At 33.8% G+C, this 27,200-nt stretch overlaps 1 protein-coding gene across 1 annotated transcript in view; it reads left to right on the top strand.

The window, feature by feature from the left end:
* LOC131415357 (coiled-coil domain-containing protein 178-like) overlaps positions 1–27,200 on the top strand; it is a 112,726-nt gene that overhangs the window by 3,120 nt on the left and 82,406 nt on the right. The window contains exon 2 of the mRNA XM_058556960.1: positions 16,846–16,938. The gene's annotated coding sequence lies outside the window, so the exon portion shown is untranslated. The remainder of the gene's footprint in view (positions 1–16,845; positions 16,939–27,200) is intronic.

Genomic DNA, 27,200 nt, shown 5'->3' with positions numbered 1-27,200 from the left:
ATTTGGTTAAGCACTTTTCTTTGTGGGAGAATTTTTATTAGTAATTTAATTTCTTTAATTGTTATAGTTCTATTCAGATTTTCTATTTTTTTGTGAGTTAATTTTGATAGTTTATGATTTTCTAGGAATTTGTCCATTTCATCTAGGTTATCTAATTTATTGGCATAACATTGTTTATAGTATTCCCTTATAAACCTTTCTGTAAGGTCATTAGTAATATCCCTTTTTTTTTTCGTTCTTGGTTTTGGTACTTTGAGTATTGTCTCTCTATTTTTCTCTTGGTCAGTCAAGTTTAAGTTTTGTCAATTTTGTCAATCTCTTCAAGGAACCACCTTTTGGTTCTGTTGATTTTCTCTAATGTTTTGCTATTGTCCATTTCATTTATCACTAATATTATTTCCTTTCTCTGCTTCCTTTGGACTTTGTTTTCTCTTCTTTTTCTTTGGATGGGAGGCTAGGTTATTAATTTGAGTTCTTTCTTCTTTTTAAATGTAGATATATACAGCTATAAATTTTCCTTTGAGCATTGATTTCACAAAACCGCATAAGTTTAGGTATGTTGTATTTTTGTTTTCATTCATGTCAAAGTATTTTTTAATTTCCCTTGTGATTTCTTCTTTGATCCATTGTTTACTTAGATTTGGTTTAAAATTCACATATTTGAGAATTTCCCAAATTTTCCTTGGTTATTGATTTCTATTTTTACCTTTGTCCTCAGAGAGGATACTTTGTATGACTTCAACACTTTTCAATATATTGAGACTTGTTTATGGCTTAATATATGCTCTGTTATGGAGTATGTTCCATGTGTGGTAGGAGAAAAATGTGTTTTCTACTCTTGTTGGTGGAATATTCTATAGTTGTCTCTTAGATCTAGTTGGTGTATGATGTTTTCAGGTCTACTATTTACTTGCCTATCTTCTGTCTAGTTGTTTTATCCATTATTTAAAGTGGGCAGTTTAAGTCTCCCTCTATTATTGTTGAATTGTCTGTTTCTTATTTCAGTTATGTCAACTTTTACTTTATGTATTTTGAGCCTCTGTTAAGTTTGTATATATTTCTAATTGGTGTATCTTCCTGATGGTTTGGCCCTTTTATCATTATAAAATGTCCTTTATCTGTAGTAATAATTTGTGTCTTGAAGTCTTTTTTGTCTGATATTGGTATGTCTACTCCAGCTGTCTTTTATTTACTGTTTGCATGGTATATCTTTTAACATCCTTTTACTTTCAAACTATTTTTGTCTTTGAATCTGAAGTATCTTGTAGATAACATATAGCTGGATCACATTATTTAAAACTATTCTGCCAGTCTCTGACTATTGATTGGAGAGTTTAATCCGTTTATATTTAGTGTAGTTAATGATAAAGTAACATTTAAATATGCCACTTTGTTACTTTTTTTCTGGGTGTCTTATATCTTTCTTTTCCTTTATTCCTCCAGTATAGTGAATAGATAGTTTCTAGTGTACCATTTTAATTTACTTGTCACTTGTCTTACTATATATTTTTGAATTTTTTTTTAGTGTTTAATGCTAGAGGTTACAATTAACATCATGTTATAATAATCTAATTCAGATTAATACTAATGTAATTTCAATATTAAATATTAACTTTGCTTCTATATAGCTCCATTTCACCTTTTCTTTTGCTATTATTGTCACACATTACATCTTTATACATTTGTGCCCACCAGTATAGATTTAAAATTATTGCTTTATAAAATTGTATTTTAAATCAAATAGGACAACAAAAGGAATTATAAACAAAAAATATGTTTATACTGTCTGTTATATTTAACTAATATTTAATACATAGTTACCTTTCTTAGTAGTCCTATGCCATTTATTTCTTCCCTCAGATTCAAGGTACTGTTTTCATTCAACCTGAATGACTTCTTTTATTTTTTTGCAGGGAAGTCTGCTAGTGACAAACTATCAGTTTTTGTTTATCTGTGAATGCCTTAATTTCTGCTTTATTTTTGCAGAACAGTTATGCCAGATTAAAACTTTTGGCTGGCAATATTTTTTAATTCAGCATTTTAAAAATGTCATTCCATTGCCTTCTGGACTCCATGATTTCTGTTCATAAATCGCCTTTTGATCTTATCGATGATTCCTTGTAAGTGATTCATTGATTGCCTCTTGCTGCTTTCAAGATTCTTTCTTTATCTTTGGCTTTTCACAGTTTGATTATGCTGTGTCTAATTTTGTTCATTCTACTTGGAGTTCCTTGAGCTTCCTGGCTGTGTAAAGCTTCCTGGCTGTGTAAATTAATGTTTTTCATCATATTTGGAATAGTTTAGCCCTTGCGTCTTAAGATAGTCTTTCTACCCCATTCTCTCTCCACTTTTTTCTCAGATTTCCATTATGCATATGACGGTATATTTGATGGTGCCCTACAGGTCTTAGGCTCTATTTGTTTTGCTTCATTGTTTGTTTTTTTCTTTTCCTCAGACTGGGTCATCTCAACTGACCTATCTTAAAATTCACTGATTCTTTTTCTGCCTACTCAAATCAGTTATTCAGCCCCTCTGGTGAATTTTTCATTTCATTTATTATATGTTTGAATTCCAGAATATCTATTTGGTTCCTTTTTACTGATATTCTCTATTTGGTAAGATGTCATGCTCATACCTTGAAAAAATTCTTTAGACATGGTTTCCTTAGCTCTTAGAATGTATTTAAAATAGATGATGTGAAGTCTTTATCTAATAAGTCTAAAATTTGGACTCCTTCAGGGACAATTTCTATTGATTGACTTTTTTTAATTAATAAATTTTATTTTTAGAGTAGTTTCAGATTTACAGAAAATTAGCAGGTAGTGTAGAGTTCCCATATACCCACTATCTCCCCCCTTACAGTTGCAAATATTATTAACATCTTTCATTAGTATCATACATTTGTTACAGTTGATGAACCAATATTGATACATTATTATGAACTAAAGTCTGTATTTTATTTTAGGGATCATTCTTAGTGTTGTATATTTCTATGGGTTTTGACAAATGCATAATGTTATACTAATGCTTCTTAGCCTTTTTCCAACTTAAGTGTGACAAGAAGGCTGGAGGGGGCTGGAGTTGGATATTTCCCTTCCTTACATCAATTATGCTCTGTTAAAGTAGTTTCCCTTGAGGTCCGGTGAAAACAGAACACTCTGGGCATATTTCAAAATGGTTGTTTTTACCCTAGGCATAAATTAAAGTAGTTAGTTTTCCTCTCCTCCTTCTGAAAGCAGGAAGGAATATTTCTGCACTGTTTTGCTGTGAAGACCTGGTGGGGCTCCTGGAGATAAAAATGATAAAAGTGTAAGTAGCCCTCTAAGACTGGTTTCCAGGAGTTTTTAATTCTCAAGCTAGTCCACACTGAGCCTCCAACAGTTCATCAATTACAGTTTAAGTTCTTCTGCCCATTCTTGGCTTCAGCATCTTCTGCTCCCAATAAGCTGTGATTCTCTCTATTTGCCTGTCTCTCTGATTTTTGGGGTGTCAGTGTGCATTGTGACATCAGTTCCCTAAGAGATCTAAGAAAAGTTGTTGATTTTCAGTTTGTTCAGATTTTTTTGTGAGCACCAAGTGATAACCTCCAAGGTTTTTTCATGTCAGAGCAGAAATTGGAAGTTTGAAACTGATTTTTGGCAAAGATCTGTTTGCTTTTTTCTGAAATGGGCTATATACTTCCTTGTTTTTATTTTGCTTTTTGCATGTTTCGTGAATTTTTGTTGAAAATTGGATGTTTAAAATGTAATGTGAAAACCGTGAACGTCAGATTCTTCCTCTTCCCCAGGGTTTGTTTTCATTGCTGATTTTTATAGTTGCATTAATTAAGTGACTTTTCACGTTAATTCCCTAAAGTCTGTATTTTTTGTCCATATGTGGCCACTGATGTCTCTACTCTGTTAGCTTAGTGGTCAGTTAATGGTTAGACAAATATCTCTTTAAATGCCAGCAAGCAATACATCTCCCAGTCATTGCTGAGGTTCTCTGTGTGCATGTTGGATGATGCCTTCAACACTCAGCCAGGGGGTTGACAACTCTGCCTTAGACTTTACTTCCTGCTGGTGCAAGGTCTCAAGGTTAACCGAAGGTGAGAGATTAAGGCCTTCTCAGATCTCTCTTGATCATGCACACAGCCTTGTAAGTGGGGTCTTCCAGGGAATGACCAGACAGGTCTAATAATGACAATCTTTAGGAATGAGGCTTTTAAAAACACAATTTGCTTCTGCTTCCTCTGGTGTCAGAAATATGGCTTTTTCTTTGTCAAAGCTATTGTTGACCTAGAGAGTGGGGAATGGGACTAGGGAAAGTTAAAATGCCGCAAAAGTTTCTGTTCTTACTGAGACTCATCTGTTTTCTTGAATAAATGCTCCCAGGGTTTTTGGAAGTCTTTGGTATATTTCCAGAGTTCTGAAAGAGTTGATTTAGACAATTTTGCCATTTTTTTCTTTGCATTTATGGAGAGATGGATTTTCAGAGGTACTCACCCCACCATTTTCTCTGGCATCCGTGCTTAGTTTTTATCTTTTATTGGTTTTTGTTTCAAGATAAGTATTCAAAATAGGAATTTTGGGAGCTAGCCTGGTGGTGTACTGGTTTGCGCACTCTGCTTCAGCGGCCCAGGGTTCGTGGTTTTGGATCCTGGGCTCGAACCCTCACGCTCATCAAGCCATGCAGTGCTGGCATCCCACATAGAAAATAGAAGAAGATTGGCACAGATGTTAGCTCGGGGACAATCTTCCTCACCAAAAAAAAAAGAAAAAAAAAAGGAATTCCTGGGGCACACATCATGAATATTTGCATGGCCTTCTATATTTGTATGGTTTCCCACAAATGTACCACGATATCAACTGTGTGAATATGTCATGATTGCCACAACATATTAGATTTTATTTAATCATATATGTAGCTAACTTATCAAATATAAAATGACTTCATTCTAAAGTTGCTCTAGTTTACATTTTTATTACCAAAGGGCAAAAATAATTTCCATCTGTTCATTTAATCTTTTTATATTTGCTCTCATTTGAGCTTTCTGATGATGAATGAGTAATCTGAGTTTTTTAGCTAACATAAATGAAACCTTTATATATTATTTCTCTTTGTGCCATATTTAATGAAAATATTTGCTCATCTGCCTTATGAATTTTTGTCTTGATTCAAAGATGGTAAAGTTATCCTTTTCATATATTGTTAAATTATTAAATTTAAATAATGTGTGACTGTTTTATTTATCATGTTAATTTTTGAAGTTTTTAATATATTTTGAAAATATTTGAATTCTTCAATCCATCAGGAATTTACTTTGATATATTAGTTTACTGGTAGAGTGTTTTTGATGAGCACATGCTATTGGAATTTTGGTATAACAATACAGGTTAATCACCCACGCAGAAACACTGAAGAGTATCAATTTATTTGAATCAGTGTTTTTAAGGGTCTGTTTCATATGCAGCTCTGTGCAGAAACTATTTCTTAGTGTGATCATTATTTCACTCAAATGTATTCCCTCATTCCTTCATATACTCTGTCATTCCTTCAGTGAGTATGTATTAACACCTACTATGTATGGGACCCATTGCTAGGTGCCAAATATACACTGGCTATGAAATAGATATGTTCCCTGCCCTCATGAAACTTATGGTATGTTGAAGGAAAGAGACATCAGGATTAATGTTGTGATTTAGGAAAAGCATTGGCAACATTAATCTTTGGGACATTCTGTTGCTGCGTTTCATATGTTGATTTATTATTAGAACAACTCTCAATTCTGTAATCTCTGATTTTGTAGTTTGAATCTAAATTTATTTTTTAAAGACTTCTTTATCTAAAGTATTTATAAAATTCTTTTCTTATGTCTTATCTTACAATTTCATTTATTATCACGTCTCGTTTTCATATAGAGTAGACTGTTTTTTATCTCTTTGTTGATCTATACTTTCGTTTCTTGCAACAGCAGTTTAATTATTTCCTTAGAGTATTGGATATATTCAGATATTTATAGGGCTAGGCCATCTTTCCACTACAAACACATGCATCTATTTACCATCAGTTTATATTTTCTTTGATGTTATTGCCCATTTTTAAAAATTTCAAATAATTCTTTAGTTCCAAATAAAATACTGCTAGTATTTTTATATTGGTTATTAAATTGGAAAAATTAGATATTTTTCTAATAGTCTTCCTAATATGGAACCTACATTATGTTCTTGTTTGTTTAAACTTTTTTTTATGTTCCAGTAATATTTTTGTACCATTCCAAAAAAATTTTTTTAAACTAGATATAATTATTTAATGTATTCTTTCATAGTTTATGTTTTTGTGAATATAAAGATATATATTTTTTTGGTATACGTTCATTGCTGCTGACAATGCTGTTTTTTTTCCTAAATCATGATAGATCATTTGTATAACTTCTTTTCTAAGCTCGCATCAATCATTTTGATTTTGTAGTGGGGATTTTTTTAGTACACAGTTATGCTATGTGTAAATAATTTTACTCATTTCTGCTCTGTATCATATTTTTCACAGTGAACCTAATAAAACTGGGCTGTATCACAAGGCCAATTATACCATACTGTTGTGTTTTAAAAATTTGTGTAACATAACCTTGGAAATTAGGGTAAACTTTTATTACAGTTGTCTTGAAAGCGTTGAATAGAGGAATTGCATAGAAAGTGTCTATTAAAATTATTAATGCATTTGTCATCCCATAATGTCACCTATTAAGATGACTTCCCATTCTCTTAGTTCTCTGTCAAACTTTCAGGGAATCTCTACCCAAACTTTGTCTCTCCCATTTATTCTTTCAGTCATTTCTTGTGTACTTTAGCCTGTATCTCTTTCTTCTGATGCTCCTTTTCTCCTCTAACTCTTACCAGTGCAGTAAAGGGCAGGATAGTTAAAATATTTTATTTTATTTTACTTTACTTTTCATAGATGAAATGTGTTTTGGGGTAAGGGCTCTCAGAAGGCATGGGAGAAGGGAAAATGGAGGTATCCCAAACCTATATAATTTTAATTTTTTTAAATCGAATGTTTATTTTATTTTCAAAAAAATTATAAACATGAAAAAATTTCAGGCATCCTTATGTTTATAATGTTTTATCAATGAGTATAATGTCACTTTTTCAATCAAAAATACTCATAGTGTATGGTATAGTATATGGTATAAATACCCTATTTCTTTTGTTTCCTGTGTCATTTTGAATAATGCATACATATAGAAGAGTGGGTAAGCGTACATGTATATTTTTAATAAATGAATTATGAGGAAAACATCTGAGTAACCTCCATTTAGGCCACAGATCAACATGTGCAGCACCTCAGAAGTCCTCCCTGTACCCCTCCTGAACAAAACCTCAGGCTTTCCAATATCCTGACCTTTGTGACACTAATTTCCTTGCTTGTCTTTTTAATTTTAGCTATAGTATTACATATGTATGCATCCCTAAAGATCATACTTTAGTTTTGCATGTTTGTTAATTAAAATGGTATTGCATTAATATTTGTATATTACTGCCTTTGTTCAACATTATTTATCTTCATCCATATTGTTGCTTTTTTTCATGCAGTGTTTGTGAGTTTCATCCATATTTCTGTAGCATGGTACGATAATGTCATTAACTATATTGCTGTTCCTTTTTCAGCCATTCTTCTGTTGAAGGACATTTAGTTTATTTCCAATTTTTGGTTATTTCGAACAATGCTCTTAGAAACATCCTTGTACAGATATCCTTTGTGAGTTTCTCTGTCAGTAGAACTGACATTGTTGATTTTATTGGATAATAACAAATTATTTTCCAAAGTGACTTTCCAATTTACAGTACTATAAGAGTGTAGGAATGTTCCAGTTGCTCCATTTTCTTTTTACCACTTGATATTATTAGACTTTAAAATTGTTGGCAGTCCGCATAGTATGTAAGCATATCTACTTATGATTTTAATGTGAATTTCCCTAACTGCTGTGAAATTGAAAATTTTTTCACATGCTGTCGGGTATTTTGATTTCCACTTTTGCAATTGACCATTTGTTTCTTTGTTTCCAATTTTCTAATGAGTAGTCTTTTTTCTCATTGATTTTTCAGAGTTCTTTATGTAATGTGACTACTAGCCCGAAATCAGTTGTATATGTAGCTAATATCCTCTTACACTTTGCCTTGTATTTTTAATCTATTATATTGCCTTTTGCTGAATAAAAGTTCTTATTTTTTTCAAGTTAAAGCTTTTTATATATTGTTTAAGAAAATCTCTACCCTGAGGTCATGCTGATATTCATCCAAATTATCTTCTAAACATTTTGGAGTTTCAACTTTCCCCTTAGGTTTTCAATCCACCTGGGATTGATTTTTGTGTGTTATTTGAGTTGTAATGTCTATTTTTCTCTCGTGTTTGATTACTTTTGACTCTATGCTGATTATTGTTGTTAAAAAATTATTTGTGGGCATTCTGTGAAGCTTAAGATACAGATGACTTCTTCCAGAGTACATTTGCTTTTGCTTCTGCCAGGAACATAGAGCTCTACTAATATGGTACAAACTTAAAAAATATTCATGACTTGAGAGTTCCATGGACTTCCCAGTGAAGAAAATCTAATTTGTATACAAATTCAAGTGAGCAGCAGCTGGAGTCTAAATTTCACAAGGATGAGGTTTTTGGTTTTTTGTTTTTAGTGTACACTCAACATAGAGACCATTTCACTACGGTTCCTTGAGTTCTGATAGAGGTTGTTGGGGTGGTTCACATTTCTGTTTATTTCTGGTTTACTTTTACTCTGAAACTATAGCCATTTGCTATCCAAACTTAAGGTGAATTTTGCAATTTAGTTGAAAGTTAAAGGGGTACCTTTTTTGTGCCATAGGCGCTTTGAAGTCTATTGAAGCTTGTACTCCTTGGCTTGAGAATCATATTTTTAAATGTATTATAAAATGTACAGAATTATTTTGAAAATAAAGTAAAACTTTTTTCCCCATCCAAGTTCCTGGATCCCTTAAATTCTGTCCCTAGACCGCAACTTAAGAATTTCTGAGACTAAACTTTAGCTTATTATTTGAAGACGCTTACATTTCATCAAACTGAGCCCAAGTTTTCCAGGAATTGCAAATGACCTTTGTGTACATTTTACTTTTATACTCAGGTGCTCCAATTAAAACTGTAGGTTCCTACTTTCCTTTAGCTTTTGTCCTAGTGGTTTCTATCCTGTTCAACTTTTCTGAACAGGATTGAAACTTTTCTTTCATATATATATATAATATATATGTAATATATATAATACATATTAATTATAAAATAATTAAAAAGGCATATGATATGAATTAAATTAAATATTAATTAATTAAATAATTTAATTAATTTTAATTATTTTCAGTGGAAAAATTGATCTGATAAACCTATCCTGCCATTCCATGAAATGTGCTATACGTCATTATTTTGTATTGAATCATATTTTTGTGATGAGAGAAATTTTTCTGGCTTGTAAAATTTAACAATTTTAATCCCCTCCTGAATTCTATTTCCTCCCAAATTTGGCAGGTAATGTGCTTTAGGATATATTCCTCAAAGAGTGTTATGCTGAATATAAATTCCAAGATACACTTAAGGAAAAATATGATTCTGAGGTAAAATAAAACTGGGAAAGTCTATGTAATTTATCTGTTTCTTGAAGTTTTTTTGATTAGCAATAACATATTGGAAGCCCTAAAATGTCCTGCAATGAAGAAACTTCCTTAAACCATGTGTTATTTGATCATAGGATCCCTGTTCTTTGTATACTTATTAAAATATCACTGAAGTATGTATTTTGAACACTGTTTGAAGAGTGCTAGTGTAGTTGAAAAGACTTTGAAACTAGTTGAGAAATTTGAATCTTCATTCCATCAGTTACTAACTTTGTGAGCCTGGTTTTGTTCACTACCTTTCTGGGCCACATTTTACTCATGTGTAAAATGGAAATTAATATGTGTTGCTGTAAAGAATTAAATAAACTAATATGTTGAAATCAATTATGTATTCAATAAATATTAGTCAATCTTGTTTTATTTGAGATTTTCCCTTCTTTATTGGTTTAGTAAATTATGGTACATTAATACAAGATACCATGAAACTCTTTCATGAAATATAAGATGCTTTTAATTGTAAAACTTCACCATTATTTTATAAACTCCTAAGAAATAAAAAACTACCAATTAAACTATGACCTACTTTGAATTTTAAGATGCATCCTGATTTAACTGAACTTAGTGTGTGAAAAAATATTATTCTAACAACTGATGAAATATGGTTTTATTTTATTTATTTATTTATTTTTTGTGAGGAAGATCAGCCCTGAGCTAACATCCATGCCAATCTTCCTCTTTTTGCCGAGGAAGACTGGCCCTGAGCTAACATCTGTGTCCATCTTCCTCTACTTTATGTGGGATGCCACCACAGCATGGCTTGACAAGCGGTGTGTTGGTGCGAGCCCAGGATCCGAACCTGGACCACCAGCAGCAGAGCGTGCGCGCTTAACTGCTACAGCACGGGGCCGGCCCAAAATATGGTTTTAAAATTGATAAAGAAGTCCTCTGTGTCCTGAGGATGAACTATATATGGATATATTTATATATCTCTCTATATATTTATACATATGTGACTTATGTATGTGTGTGTATATGTGTGTATATTTCATGTATATATATATGAAATTTCAAATATATATGTGAAATTTTCTCATAGGTATAAAGTACTTGGAAGTACACACAAGAAAATTATAACATTGTTTGTCTACTGAGGGGAAAACTGGATCACTGTGGGGCAAGAATGGCATGTAGACTTTTGAAATTACTGATGCATTAATTTTCTTTTAACTCTTCAAATTACTTACCATACGGTTCTGCAATGTATGAAGTTCTGTTGATTTTGTTTTGTTTTATTTGCACTTTGCCAGTTTTGTCTTCTTAATTCATCCTTTTAAAGAACTCTTAGTCGTATTTTCAGTTACAATTCTGTTTCTCCTGTGTCAGTATCTGACTTGCACAGGGATTTGATTATGGAAACCTTTTTCTTTTAATACTTTGGACATTCTACAAAGCTGCTACATTGCAGACTCCCCAAGACACTGGGTGAGGGACTAAATGTGGGGATTGGGGTCATCAAGACTTAGGCATGTTTTAGAAGTTTCTATCTAATCTGAAGAGTAGAGTAAAAATAAAGTTCAAAGAGAACACAGGTCTAAATAATGGGAAAAGCTCATATCATCATAGTCTGAATGAAGGGATCAGAGAAGGGAACTGAAGTTGTGGTTGTAATATGAAAAGTTCAGAAACTTGATAAAGTCAAGCATTTGCTTCCAATACCATTTAATGGTTGATGCTAGTATTTGTGAAGAAGCCCGTATATGGTACCATTTGGGTCTGGGTGGCTTATCAGGTAGATATTTAGTTACACTTTTAGAATTATTTCCTTCCTATTTTTCACTTTCATGTCTTTGTACACATATTTATGTTTTCTTTTTTTCTACCAATATTTTAAGTATATTATTTATATACAATGAATCAGTTAAATTCTGAATGTATTTCCATGTTTTGAACACATCAAAAAAGCTGTCTTACAAAGTGTTTTCATTTTTAAATACTTTTTATGACATGGAATTATTCCTTGACATATTTGTTATTTAGAAATACACATTAAAATTTCCAAATACTTTTGAATTCATTTTATGTGACTAATTTCTAATTATAGAGTAAATTGGTAAGTGTAGCTACTTTCCACTTGTTAAATTTTTTGAGTTATTATATTGTTGCCTAAGACACCTTCGCTCTTCATAAAGTTTTAGTACCTTTAATATCATATGTTCTGTATCTTTGTGGTATTTATAATATATATGTCAATTTTTCTGTATTGTATTCTTCATATTTTATGTATATATATAATCAATTATTCCTAACTGCATATGCCACAGATAAATGGTGAGTTAAAATCTCCCCCTATAGTGAGTTAAATCTCCCCCTATATTTTTTCTCTTAATTTTTCTTTATGTTAAAAAGTGTATTGTTTTTTAAATATGATGTTTTATTATTACACACATGAATATTTCTTCATTGTCAACTATAGCTTTAATTGTAAAATAATAACTCTCAATACTGTTTAACTTAAGTTCTAGAGTCCTTCATAATTTGCTCGTATTAAGTTTTCTTTTTCAGGAAAATAAATATTTTATTAATAAAATTTTTATTTACAATTTTTTAATCAAAGACTTATTATTAAGAATATATTTTATCATTTTTTGTGCTTCAACACTTTCTTATCATTTCTTTTATGTTTTGCATATTTTTATTTAAATTTGCTTTGGCCTCATTTTATTCTTTAGTGGGGTTTTAGAATATAAATATCTTATTTATAATGGTTATTAAATATTAGCAGAAGATATTGTACAAGCATTTAAATGTTACATTCATTTATTTATGTTGGTATAATCTATCAAAATATTTTAAGGCCGTTAGAGTAAAATATTTTGTGTTTTATAATTTACATACAGTGAAATGCTTGTCTTAAATTTATAATATAATGCATTTTGATAAATTTGTACATGATAAATGAAGAAACACTGCTCTGTTTTAGATAGAAAATATTTTCATCACTCCAGAAAGTTTCTCACCTGCCATGGGCAGTCATTATTGATATCTATCATGATAGTTTAGTTTTTTCTCTTCTTGAATCTCATGATAATAGAATTATACGATATCAGTTTTGTTTTCTCTGATGATTTTTGCTCAATGTATTTTTGGAATTCACTAGTGTTACTCCATGTATTAGTAACTCATTGTTTTTACTATTCAGCGTTATACAATTGGCATGACTACACAATATTTTTTAAAATTTATTTTTCTAGTGATGGACATTTAGATTGTTTCCAGTTTCTGCTATTATGATTAAAACTATCACAAATGTTCTTGGATGATCTTCTTGTGGACCTCTACTTTCCTTTATCTTGGGTAAACGTTTAGGTGTGGAGTTGCTGCATTGTAGAGTAGACAGATATATTTAACTTTATAATAAACTGTCAAACAAATAATAATATATTCTTATATTTGAGAATTTTTAAATGCTTCAGAAATTGTAAAATTAAATATAAAATTTCCCTTCTGTCTCTACATTCACTCTTTCCAAAGGTAACCAGTCCAAACAGTTTCTTGATATATACATTTTATATGCATCTACATATACCTATATATCAACCTCTGCGTCATTTTTTTAAGAAACAGAAAGTGATGACAAAACTTACCTACAAAGTTTTGTCTTGCTGGTTTTCACTTAACAGCATATTTTGGACTACTTTCTATATCAGCACATAATGATTTATCTGTTTGCTTTTATTTATTTTATTTTTCCAGCTTTATTGAGATACACTTGACGTGTAACATTGTGTATATTTAATGTGTACAATGTGATGATTTGATACATGTATATATTGTGAAATGTTTATCACAATGAGATTATTGAACACATCCTTCACTTCACATAATTACTATTTTGTTCTTGTTGTTGTTATGAGAGGAACATTTAAAATCTCCTCTCATAGCAACTTTCAAGTATACAATACAGTATTGTTAACTACAGTCACCATGCTGTACATTAGATTCCCCAGAACTTAGTCCTCTTATAACTGGAAGTTTGTTCCCTTTAACAGTATCGTCCTACGGCCCCTGGCAACCACCGTTCTACTCTCTGTTTCTATGAGTTTGCCTTTTTTAGATACCACATATAAGTGAGATGGTATGGTATTTGTCTTTCTCTGTCTGACTTATTTCACTTACTATAATGCCCTCAAGGTCCATCTATGTTGTTGCAGTTGGCAGGATTTCCTTCCTTTTTATGGCTGAGCAATATCCCACTGTATATTCATACACCACATTTTGTTTATCCATTCATCCATAGAGGGACAGTGATATTGTTTCCATATCAAGGCTATTGTGAATAATACTGCAGTGAACAGTGGAATGCAGATATCACTTCAAGGTAGTGATTTTATTTCCTTTGGATATATACCCAGAATGGGATTGCTGGACCACATGGCAGTTCTATTTTTAATTTTTTGAAGAACCTCCGAACTGTTTTCCATAGTGGCTGTACAAATTTATATTCATGCCAACAGTGTATAAGGGTTCCCTTTTCTCCACATCCTCACCAACATTTGTTATCTCTTGTCTTTTTAATAATAGCCATTCTGACAAGTGTGAGTGATATCTCATTGTGGTTTTGATTTGTATTTCCCGGATGATTAGTGATGTTGAGCACCTTTTCGTGTACTTGTTGGCTATTTGTATGTCGTCTTTGGAAAAATGTCTACTCAGATCCTTTGCTCATTTTTTAATTGGATTATTTCTTTTTATGCTTTTGAGTTGTATGAGTTCTTTATATATTTTGGATATTAACCTCTTATCAGATAGATGGTTTGAAAATATTTTCTCCTATTCTGTAGGTTACCTTTTCGTTATGTTGTTTCTTTTGCTGTGCAGAAGCTTTTTAGCTTGTTGTAGTCCCACTTGTTGATTTTTGTTTTAGTTGGTTGTGCTTTTGGTGTCATATCGAAAAGATCCTTAACAAGATCAATGTCAAGGAGCTTTTTCCCTATGTTTTCTTTTAGAAGTTTTAAGGTTTCAGGTCTTACATTTAAGTTTTTAATTCATTTCAAGTTAATTTTTTGTGAGTGGTATAATATAGGGATTCAGTTTCTTTCTTTTGCATGTGAATATCCAGTTTTCCTAACACCATTTTATTGAAGAGACTGTCTTTTCCCTATTGAGTATTCTTGGCTCCCTTGTCAAATATTAGTGATTGTATATGCATGGATTTATTTCTGGGCTCTCTATTTTGTTCTATTGATCTATGTCTGTTTTTATGCCAGTACCATACTGTTTTGTTTATTATAGCTTTGTAATATAATTTGAAATAAGGAAGTGTGATGCCTCCAGCTTTGTTGTTCTTTCTCAAGAATACTTTGGCTATACGGGACCTTTTGTGTTTCCATATAAATTTTAGGATTATTTTTTCTATTTCTGTTTCTGTGAGAAATGCCACTGGAATTTTGATATGGATTGAATTGAATGGACGTTTTAACAATATTTACTCTTCTGATCCATGAACATGGGACATCTTTCCATTTATTTGTGTTCTTCAATTTCTTTCTTCAATGTCTTATAGTTTTTTATGTATAGGTCTTTCACTTTCTTGGCTAAATTTATTATTAAATATTTTATTCTTTTCATGCTATTGAAAATGGGATTGTTGTGTCTAAGTATAGCTACCTCTGATGTCTTTTGGTTTCCATTTGCATGGAATATCTTTTTCCATCCTTTCACTTTGAGCCTATGTGTGTCATAGCTAAAACCAGTCTCTTGTAGTAGCATGTAGTTGGGTCTTTTTTTTTTTTTAAATCCATTCAGCCACTCTATGCCTTTAGATTGGAGAATTTAATCCATTTACATTTAAAGTGATTATTGACAGCTAAGGACTTATTAATGCCATCTTGTTGATTGTTGTCTGCCTGTTTTGTAGTTCCTTTGTTCATTTCTTCCTCTCTTGTTGTCTTCCTTTGTGAATTGATGATTTTCCATATCAGGGTATACTCTGATTCCTTTCTTTTTTTCTTGTGCATATCTACTGTAGGTTTTTGCTTTGTGGTTACCTTGAGGCTTACATGAAACATTTTATAGCTATAACAGTCTATTTTAAGCTGATTACAGCTTAACTTCAATCACATACAAAAACTCTACCTTTTTATCCCCCCCCACATTTTACGTTTTTGATGTCACAGTTTACATTTGTTTATATTGTGTATTTATTATTTCAGCTATAGCTAATTTTAATACTTCTGTTCTTTAATCTTTATACTAGAGTTAAGTGATTAACACACCACCATATTACAGTATTGGAGTATTCTGAATTTGACTCTATGCTTACTTTTACTGATGTGTTTTATATTTTCATATGTTTTCATGTCACTAATAGATTCTTTTCATTTCAGCTTGAAGAACTCCTTTCAGCATTTCTTGTAAGGCAGATCTAGTGGCGATGAACTCCCTCAGCTCTTGTTTGTCTGGGAAACTCTTTTTCTCTCCATCATTTCTAAACAGACAACTTTGCTGGCAAAGTGGCTGGGGTCCTTTGCAAAGCAGGCCATTGGAAACCATGATCACTTCCTCTACATGACTGATATTGATAGCTTCTGTCCTTCTTCCTTGTTCCAAGACATCTCTATACATCTCAGCTTTAGTAGTCTCTGGGTGGAGTGCAACCGAAGCAGTGCCCCAAAAAGGTGGGGAAGCTGGTTGTTCAGCCCGCTCTCCCTTTCACAGTGAGGGGAACTATTTTTAGCTGGAGTGTTCCTTCTTGGTACTGAGCAGTGTCTGCCTGGGGGATGGGATGATGCAGGCAAAATGAAGCTATCTTCTTTCCCTTTTTGTCTGGTTAGTCTCAGGTTTTTTGTTCCTCTGTGTTGCTGAACTTTCTTAAGTGGACTCCTGAGCTCCCCCAAGCTATTTTTGTTTGTGGATAGCTATCTAGCTGTTGATCGTTGTTGGGGGATGGAGACTGGAGTCTCCTACTCTTCCATTTTGGTGACATCACTCTGGACAGTCTCTCTGTTTGCTTTTAATAGCTGCATGCTATTTTGAATACCTTCTTGTGAGAGTTAAGCCAACTGATGAAAACAGAGAAAACATATAAAGATATTCTCCTGTGGGTTTTAGTTAATATTTGTATTATAGTTGCTTTATCAAGGAACACTTTCACAACATAGTTTTGTACATTATTTTGCTTATTTTAAAAATTTATATTAACTGCTCACTGAAGTTATTGTTTTCTTTTTAGAAGACAATGCAACATCACAAGCTTTGGTTCTTTTTGGTGCCCCTAAGGAAGCAGTTGAGATTTTTTGTGAAAGTAAAATGACAAATACTGAAGGTAAGGACTGAATGTAAATTGTATAGTAATCTATGTAAGATATATTTATATTTACTCATTAGTTTGTGATGTCAATATTATGTTTTTATTAAGAAATAAACCCTAAATGTCATTAATAATTAACATAGTAATGCTATATAATATTAAGAGTACAATATTGTAATATATTTTATTAATATATTGTTAATAGCAATTTGGTTCATAGAATTGTTTACAATTTCAGAAATGTATGAATTTTTAAAATAAACATTTTCTTTATCCCTATGCTGGGACTGCCAGGTACTAGAACCTTTCCAGTTCATTGAGAATGTTTCTTAGAAGAAAAAGAAAGAAGACTAATGTTTTGCGGGTGTGAAATCCAGAATTAAAAATTGTTCATTGATTGAGAACATAAAATGAGAATCCATAATACATGATCTCTGAAAGTGTCTCTGATGTTGGATGTGGAAAGAGGTAGAAAGAAGTGAGGAAATGTATACATTTCACCTATAGGGTTTTGTATTTGTTTCATCACAGATCATTCTGGTAGAGAACTCTTTATTTATCAAAAAATTTTAATCTTGATTTTGGTAAATTTCTGCTGTGGAGATTTTCAGTTTGACAGGATAAAATTGGGATAAGTTACCATTATGATTCTTTTCCTATATCTGTCCAATAGAAATCTTGAATAGGATTTTAATGTCTTAGCTTAGAGTTTATTGCCCATAGTTAGTTATGGGCCATAGTTAGTTTTGGACAGATTTTTAAAAATATCAAATGATTGATTTATGAACCAATTAATTTAAGACACTGTACATGTGCTATTAGAGTACAAAGATATTTAAGAAATGATCCTTATATGGCATGTATAATCTCGCAGGCCAAATAAAATATAACTATATATCAATTAGTACAACACAACAGAAAAAAATGTTTATATAGAGTAATAGCAGAGATAACGTGAGGTAGTTAAAAGGTTCTGCACCCAATTTTGATGTGTAGGCATGGGGTTTCCCTACCATCGATTCTCAGACACCAGCTGGGTATCCTACAATTCAACTCAAGTCTGACACTATCTACCCGGGGATAGCTTCACATCCCACAGGGTAAGAGAAGACCACAGCTACCCCAACTTCAGAGGCCAGTCAAAAGCCCGGGTTATCACCTGTGCTTCTGACCAATCACTATAGATTGGAGGTTCCAATGACCCCATCTCCCCTTGGGTTTGATTAATTTCCTAGAGCAGCTCACAGAACTCAGAGAAACATTTTAGTTACTAGATTACTGGTTTATTATAAAAGGATATAACTCAGGAACAGCCAGATGGAAGAAATCCATAGGGCAAGGTCTGGGGAAAGGGCTTCTGTGACCTCTCCAAGCTTGCCACTTTCCCCAAATCTCCACATGTTCAGCAACCTGGAAGCTCTCCTAACCCTGTCCTTTTGTTTTCTTTTTGGTGAGGAAGATTAGCCCTGAGCTAACATCCTTTGCCAATCCTCCTCTTTTTGTTGAGGAAGACCGGCCCTGGGCTAACATTCGTGCCCATCTTCCTCTATACGGGATGTCACCACAGCATGGCTTGGTAAGTGGTGCGTCTGTCCGTGCCCGGGATCTGAACCTTCGAACCCTGGACCACTGAAGCAGAGCATGAGGACTTAACCGCTGTGCCACTGGGCTGACCCCCTAGGTTTTTATGGAGGCTTCATTACATAAGCATGTTTGATTAAATCATTGACCATTGGTGATTGAATCAACCTCCAGCCCCTCTCACCTCCTCAGAGGTCTGGGGTGGGACTGCAAGTTCCAACCCTCCAAGCATGTGGTTGGTTCTCTGGGCAACCAGCCCCCATCCTCAGGTGGGGGTCCAAAAGTCACCTCATTAAAATAACAAAAGACACCGTTATTGCTCTCAGCACCTAGGAAATTCCAAGAATTTTAGGAGGTCTGTGCCAGAGATAGGGACAAAGACCAAACATATTTTTCTTCTTATAAGTCACAGTATCACAGTACTACATGACAAATGTACTATAAGCAAGAAATATCTTCAGAGTTTCGAGTAAGGCCAATTTGTATGGTCTCTAAGGATTAAGAGAACTATTAATGTATAAGAACAGATTTGAAACTGAATCTTCAAGGGTGCATATGGATATGAAAAGGAAAGTAAGGAGGGCATTTAAGCAAGAAGAACAGAGTAAGTCAGATAACAGTGATAAAATAGCACAAAATATGGGTAAAATAAATTACTTTGACTATAGCATAGGGAGGATTCAGAAATGTTCAGATAATTGGTTAAAAATAAAGCTGGAAATGATTGAAGTGCAGTCAAAAAGCATTTTGAATTTCAGGCTCAAGAGCGTGAACTTTATTTCTCAGTCTCTGGTCATATATATATTTGAGTAGGGATGCTACATAACCAAATCTTTTGCTTGGAAATGTTACTGCCCAAGGAGGGTCTTCTGCTCACTGCAAGACATGCCAATAGTCTAGAGGCAAGGGGGTAAGAAAGAAAGGACATTTTATTACAGCTTGCTAGCAAGGGGGAAGATGGCCGACTCATGTCTGAAAGAAACATCTTAAGGGGGCACAAAATCTCACGGCAGTTATATAGGCCCAGGGGTTATAGGGGACGGGGTTAGGAATGTTGACCCTTGTGTGTTACAGACTGTTTGTCGCCACACCAGATCCTTCAGTTGTCATTGATGACGGCTATCATCACAGACTCTCTGTTTGGGGGTCATCACATTCCCAAGGAACTCAAAAGAACAGAGTTATCATCTTATCGCAGCTAGGAGGTACATACACAAGCAGGGGTTGTAAAATCTACAGAACAGTTAGATCTCCTGGAGGGTGCATATCCAGCTAGGTTAGTTATTCAGAGGTCATTCAAAGTTACAATAGGGTTTCTCTTTTTACAATATGGCTTCCCTTATGTCAACCTTGTCTTGAGCCAGTATCAGGACTATGAGTCTTGAGTGTGCTATACAGAATATTTGGCTACAGGAGAAAATATGGAAACAGATTATCTTATTATTGTCTAGGCTTAAGGTAATAAGGAGTGCTCTGTGAAGGATCAATGGATATGAAAGATAGGGATTAAACGGACATTACAAAGGAATTGATAAGATTTGGTAAACTGATTAGGTATATTGATATAGGCACTTGAATGAAAAGAAGATTTAATGATGGTTTAACTGTTGCAAAACTTTGATAATGGGAACAGAGAAGTAAGAAAGGAAAGGAGATTGAGTGAAATGAAGATGAGTTTAGTTTTAGAAATAACTGGATTTGCAAATGAGTTTGGTCCCTTCAAGACTACATCTGGCTTTCTGGCCTTGATAAAGTCCAAATGTTTTAATAATAAATAGATTGGAGGAGGGCCCATAACTAAAAGTTTTATTTTGGTACCTCTTTACTTTCTCATCATTTTTTTATTTGCCAAATAGTTCCTGAGTATCAGCTCTGTGCCAGGCACCCTTCTCACTGCTTGGAATGTGTCAGAGCCCTCTCATCTTGGAGCTCCCTCTGTATGTCTCCCTTATCTTTTTAAGCTTTATATTTGATCATACAAAGGTATTTGTTCCTTTTTCTCTGTAGCTTTTCTGGCTTTGGCATTTTAGTTGACTGATGTCATGAATTTTTTTACTTCCTTATTTGTGGTATCGATGCAAATAATCCATAATCAATTTATAAATAAAAATTGGGGTGAGTTTGTTATGAGCCAGATCTGAGGACTAGCCTTGGGCCTTCCTTCCCCAAGGAAGGAAGGGCACCAAAGAAGTGGGGTGTACAGAGTGGTTATATAGGGGCCAGCCCAGTGGCATACTGGTTAAGTTGACGTGGGCCCTTGGCGGCCCGGGGTTGATGGGTTCAGATCCTGGGTGTGGACCTACACACCACTCGTCAAGCCATGCTGTGGTGGTGTCCCACATACAAAAAATGGAGGAAGATTGGCACAGATGTTAGCTCAGGGACAATCTTCTTCAAGCAAAAAGAGGAAGATTGGCAACAGATGTTAGCTCAGGGTGAATCTTCCTCACCAAAAAGAAAAAAAAGAAATGCAGAATGGTTATATACTGTCTTGGAACAAAGAGCATACATCACGTATGATAGGATGTCCCTTTTACAGTTGTCACGAGATTACTTTGCTGGCACAGCCGATCGATGAAAACAGCAGGTCAGTGGTCACAAAATGAGCACAGCAAGTCAGTAATTAATCCTTAGTTTAGGGAGAAATGTTTATCCTTAAAGAAATGCTGATATGGGGGAGGCAACATTCCTAACTTTAAGGGCATCGTTCTTGTCTTTGCGACATAGTAAATATTTAAAGCAGATGTACAGTGTATGCTAAACAGGCCACATCAGGCCCTTTTGGAAAAACAAGGTCAGGCCGAATTAGTTTTAAACCAAATGGCTTCGTCATATACTCCAATATATCCTATAGCTTTAGGTTTATTCATGAGTGGTATATTAATTTCTCAATAGGTACATTCTAATTTTAACTCTCATCCTTCCATCCTACATAGGATCCTGCAAGTCCAACCTTCCCTTCTCTACATTCAGTGCCAGGGTTGGGCTCTAGGAAAGACAGGTTTTGGAAGATTTGTAGATTTGGCAAGGAGTTCAGGGTAAAGCTAAGTCTAGTGATGTTTAATTGATAGTCAAGCACTTAGAGGAGATGACTAAGGAGGAGAATATAGAAAGAGAAGATTATTTCTTACCAAGTATTCATGATTAAGGAATATGAGGAGAAGTAGGTGATAAAGTGAGAGAAAACTATTAAAGAACATTTCAAGGAAGTGTTGTCTAATATGTTCTATAGTATAAAGAGTTAAAAGAGAAGAAGGATGATATGAGGTTATTGAATTCTGTCACTAGGGTATGGTTAGTGGTCTCTTTATAAAACAAATTTATTGAGCTAAAATTTAAGTACAATAGGGGGCCGGCCCGGTGGTACAAGCGGTTAAGTATGCGCGCTCCGCTGCAGCAGCCCGGGGTTCACCGGTTCAGATCCTGAGCACGCACCGACACACTGCTTGGCAAGCCATTCTGCGGTGGCGTGCCATATAAAGTGGAGGAAGATGGGCACGGATGTTAGCCCAGGGCCAGTCTTACTCAGCAAAAAAAAAAAAAAAAAAAAAACAGGAGGCTTGGCAGATGTTAGCACAGGGCTGATCTCACAAAAAAAAAAAGAATTTAAGTACAATAAAATCCACTTATTTCAAGCATTCAGGTCAATGACTTTTGACAAATGTACACGTCCATTTAACTACCATTTTAAACAGGATATAGAAACTTCCATCTTTCCAGAAAGTTCATTCATGCCCTTTGTAGTCAATATCACTCTACCTCGTCTCCTTTATTCACTGATAAGATTTTAGTTTTACCATTCTAAAATTTCAAATAATTGGGATAATTCCATTTATGGTCTTTTGTGTCCAGCTTCTTTCAAAGACTTAGAAAAAGATCTGTGAGATTCATCCATGTTGTTGAATATATCAGTAGTTTGTTCATTTTTATTGCTGAATCCTTTTTATTAACATTGCACAATTTGTTTATCTGTTTTGCCATTGATGGAAATTTGGGATTTTCTAATTTTTTGGCTATTAGAATAAAGCTGTTATGAATACATAACACACGGCTTTTTTTTTTTTTTTTGAGGAGGAGGATTCGCCCTGAGCTAACACCTGTTGCCAATCTCCCTCTTTTTTTTGCTTGAGGAAGATTCACCCTGAGCTATCATCTGAACACACAAGTCTTTTTATGGATGTATTTTTATTTATCTTGGGTAAATACATAGAAGTGGAAAGCTGAGTCATATGCTAAGTGAATGCCTAACTTTTAAAGAAACTGCCAAGAAGTATTTTACATTTCCACCAGCAATCTATGAGTTCTACTTGTTCTATATCCTCACTAATATTAGCTTTGCCAACATTTTTAATTTTAGGCATTATAGTGATTGTGAAGTGGTTCTGTACTGTGAATTAAATTTGCACTTTCCTGATGACTAATGATGTTGAGCATCTTTTTACATGCTTACTAGTTATTTGTAGATTGTCTTTTGGAAGAGTCCAAGTCTTATGCCCGTTTTTTATTGGGTTGTCTTCCTGTACAGGAAGTTGTAAATTTTCTCCACACGTTCTAGATATGTCATTTGTCAGATATATATATTTCCTCCCATTCTCTTGCTTATCTTTTCATTTATTATAATATCTTTTTGAGGAGCTGAATGTTTTGATTTTGATGAAGTCTAATTTATTATTTTTTCTTTAATATTTCTCCCTCCCTCCTTTCCTCCCTTCCTTCCTTCCTTTTTTCCTGCCTGTCTACATGCATTTTAAAGATTTTTCTATTATATTCTGTCCTGTATTGTTTCTGATGAGAAATGTAGCAGTTATTTATATCCATGTCCCCTTTATATAGTGTGTCCTTTTGTTTTCTGGCACCTTTAAAAATTTCCTCTTTATTATTGGTTTTCAGCAATTTGACTATGATGCTCCCAGATGTAGTTCTCTTTATACTTTAGTTGTTTGGGATTTGCTGAACTTCTTAGATGTGTAAGTCAATGTTTTTCATCAAATTTTGAAATTTTTTGGCCGTTATTTCCACAAATATCTTTCACTCCAAATTTCATTCTCTTCTTCTGGAACTTCAGTCTCACATGTGTTAAACTGTTTGATTTTTATCCCACAATTCCTAGAGCATCTGTTTGGTTTTCTTTTTAAATTTTTCTTTCTGTACTTCAGATTAGATAATTTCTATCAGTTCATCTGCACATTCATTCTTTACTCTGCCATGTCTAATTTGTTGCTAAGTCAAACCAGTTTTTCTTAAAATTTATATTGTCATACTTTTATGTTGCAGAATTTCCACTTGGTTTTTTTTCGTAGTTTCCATTTCTCTGCCGAGACTCTCTTATTAAGACCATGTTTTCCTTCAATTACTTGAAGGTATTTTTTCCTTCCCTTTTTGAATATATTTATAATAGCTACTTTAAAATCTTTGTCTGCTAAATACAACTTCTGGGCCATCTTGGGTTCAGACTATTAAAACACATTTTCCTGTTTCTTTGTATGATTCAGTACTGGACATCTGTGTATTCATTGTAAAGATTGGATTATGTTATCTTTCTCTGAAGAGAATTGATTCTTTTTCCAGCAAGCAGCTCAGTTACCATTTGATCCTCTTAAACTGTTGTACGCTTGGTTTTATGCAGATGTGTGAAAAACCCAAGGCATTTACCAATCCTCTCTAATTTGGCTAAATTCTTTATCTCTGCATATTCTGTCATTGCTTGATTTTAGATTTTTAGAGTGGATCTAGAGGAGGTCTTACTCTAATGTACAATCCTTGCTCCTAAGATGTGACTTTCCTGGTGTCTCAGCTATGAGTCAAGGTTATTAAGGTGTTGACAAAATCTCTCCATTCTGTCAGCACTGGACCTCTAAGCTTTCTCCTTATCTCTAGCCAATACTTTTTCACCGACACAATTCAGCCTCTAGTATTTCTGTTCTTCAATCCCATAGCATCTGTTCTCAATCTTCAAGTAATTTTACTCTACACATACATGCAGTCTAGTCCTCATCTACAGATTCAAAGGGCACTCTCACATGGATTTATGGGGGCCCTTCTCTGTACTGCTCTGTCTTTTTCACTTCCCTGCCCTGAAGATTCTAGATGTCTCTACTGCCCGTGACACTAATCTTTGCCCCTTACTCAGCAGGACTTCCATGCTCTGCTCTGTTCCTCGGATCTCTGTATTGCAGTTGAGGAATTGTCCTTGGCAGAGAGCATGGTGATTGTGGAGCTCAACTGCAAGAATTTCCTTTTCTCGGGACTCAAAGCCTTGCACTACTATTTTCCAATGTCTGAAAACAGTTGTCTCATATATTTTTCCAGATTTAGAGTTGTTTATAACTGGAGGACTAATTCTATAGCAGTTCCTTCTTTACAGATGGTAGTAGAAATACTAATTACTGGGGTTTATGAATAAAGATTCCGTAAAGTTGAGAGAACAGAAGCCAGTTTATAACATGGTAAAATAAAAAAATAGAGGAATTTGTCCATTCATTCATTTATTCAACAATTTTTTAGACCTAAACATAATTTCTCTCCATAAAAAATGCAAAACTTCATGGGGAAGATAGATGAGGAAACAGATAAATGTGACACAGTAGAATGCAATGTGATAAGTTCTAATAAAGAGAAATAGAAAGTGCTATAGGTGCACCCAAATGTCTGAAAGATTCAAGAATTCCTCATAGCAAAGGAGCCATGTGAGATGGATGTTAATATTTACATAGAAATTGCAATATGAAGAAGTGATCAGGATACGAGGATATTGCGGCTGCTAGTATAGATTGCTCATTTGAAAAAAATTGTCAGTTAAAGCAAAATTTAGTATAGGATAAGAACTGTAGGAAGTGGTCAGATACAGTAGTAGGGAGACCTGTGATTACTTAAGGGAAGCAAAAATAAATGTATTGAAATTGAAGATTTTGAAGAGACTGAAGGGAATGGAGATAAGTAAACGCTAAACAGGGGCATTTATACATTGAATGTGGTTAGAACAGATGTAGTTTTTACTCATCACCAACTCTGAGAATCTCTGCATATTATTTTACATATTCACTGATAAGTGTCTCCAACAATGTAAGGTTTAATGAAAAGATAGTACCTCCAAAGTAATGGAAAGGTCTCCTCCACCCCCACCCCCCCAACCCCTACCTGCCCACTGCCCAATGTATAACAAATGCTAAGGGGAGCTTTGTTTTCCATAAAAAAAATTAAAGGTCCTTTCTGTTCATCACACAGAGGCTTTGCATGGAGGAGAAATTATTTCTAAACTCAAGAGCACTAACTTATTCTACATTTTGGAAAGAAAATCAAGATGTTAAAGGGGATAACTGAATATGAAAAAGAAATTTGTGTTCAGATAAGTTCATTCCTCAGACTGCTGAGTTCAGATAAAAGGATGATACAATAGGTGATGGACATAAAGGAAGCACATATTAAAAGCAGAAGAGGAGGAAGGATGGCAGTGATAAAAGGTTAAATTATTGGGGCTGGGTGAATAAATTATGTAAGGATCAAATTCACTGAGAAAGGCCAGTTGACGGTTTATGAACATAGTATTTTTATTTCATTTGACTACACAATCAGCCAGTCCATATTTTTCCCCAAATGAAAGTTTCATGTTGCAGAATGTCAACAAACCTCAACTCTGGTGTAGATCCGGGAGGATCTTGCCTGTTATGCATTGATTCTGAGCAAGGAAGTTGGAGTTGGGCAGATGTTTAAAGAGGATGAGAGTCCTGCTTCTTTAAATACTCATCCTGACCATTTGTGCATAGGCTTCACGAGGAGGAGCTCTATCAATTTATGTGTGACTAAAACCACTAATTCATTATATCATGGAATCTTAGGTGAAAAAGATCTTATATAACACCCCACCAACTCATTCATTTATTAAGTAAGAAATCTGAGGTTAGAGGCCGAGTAGTTTTATCTTAAGAAGCATAGTTAGTTATCAGTCAAGTCAAAAAAATGAATGGACACCTAGTTTAGTCATCTAAGTCTCTTTAAGCTAGTTAAAATTAAAAGAAATAGAAACGAAAGTTTTAGCTTATACTATGCATGCATTAGAATAAAAACAGTAATAAGAACCCTGAATTCTGCTTTTATCTTGTGCTGCTTATGATGCCATGTCTTTTGTAGACTTTTAGTGCAAAATTTCATTTCATAGTATTTCACTTTCCGCACTTTACCATATGTAAAATGTTAATCCTAAACCATAGGGTGCTATGGAAATTAATTAGTATTCACATAATAGGTTGTGTGTGGCACAAGCAGAAAAATGTTAAATGAGTCATTACTATCCTTGTTTTCCTCACAGTTAATGAAGCAAAACAAATGTTTTGAGTATAAGGACAACTGCTTGGTTGTTAAGTGTGTATTAAAACCTTCTTATTTCTAGAAGCAAGGGTAACATGTCCTTATCAAAATATTTGGATAGGAAATCAACAAGTAATTTTCACCAGCTTGTTCTTTGGTCTTTTGACTATTAGATGAAAATATATATCTGTGTATGAACTAAAGAGGAAAGATGGAATAGAACACACACAAAATAGTCATAGCAGGTATGTCTGTTCAGTATGGTCAAAGCAAACTAAAATACATTAGAATATCAGCATTTATGTCTTGAAGGAACATTCAAAATTCAAAAACAAGTGATATGTGTAACATTTGAGATGCCCTGAAATATATTTTTAGGACTGCTTCTCTTT

Source organism: Diceros bicornis, chromosome 16 (genome assembly GCF_020826845.1).
Source record: "Diceros bicornis minor isolate mBicDic1 chromosome 16, mDicBic1.mat.cur, whole genome shotgun sequence".
Taxonomy (NCBI): Eukaryota; Metazoa; Chordata; class Mammalia; order Perissodactyla; family Rhinocerotidae; genus Diceros; species Diceros bicornis.
The sequence above is the reverse complement of the archived record's forward strand: the minus strand, read 5'-3'. Positions and strand labels throughout refer to the sequence as shown.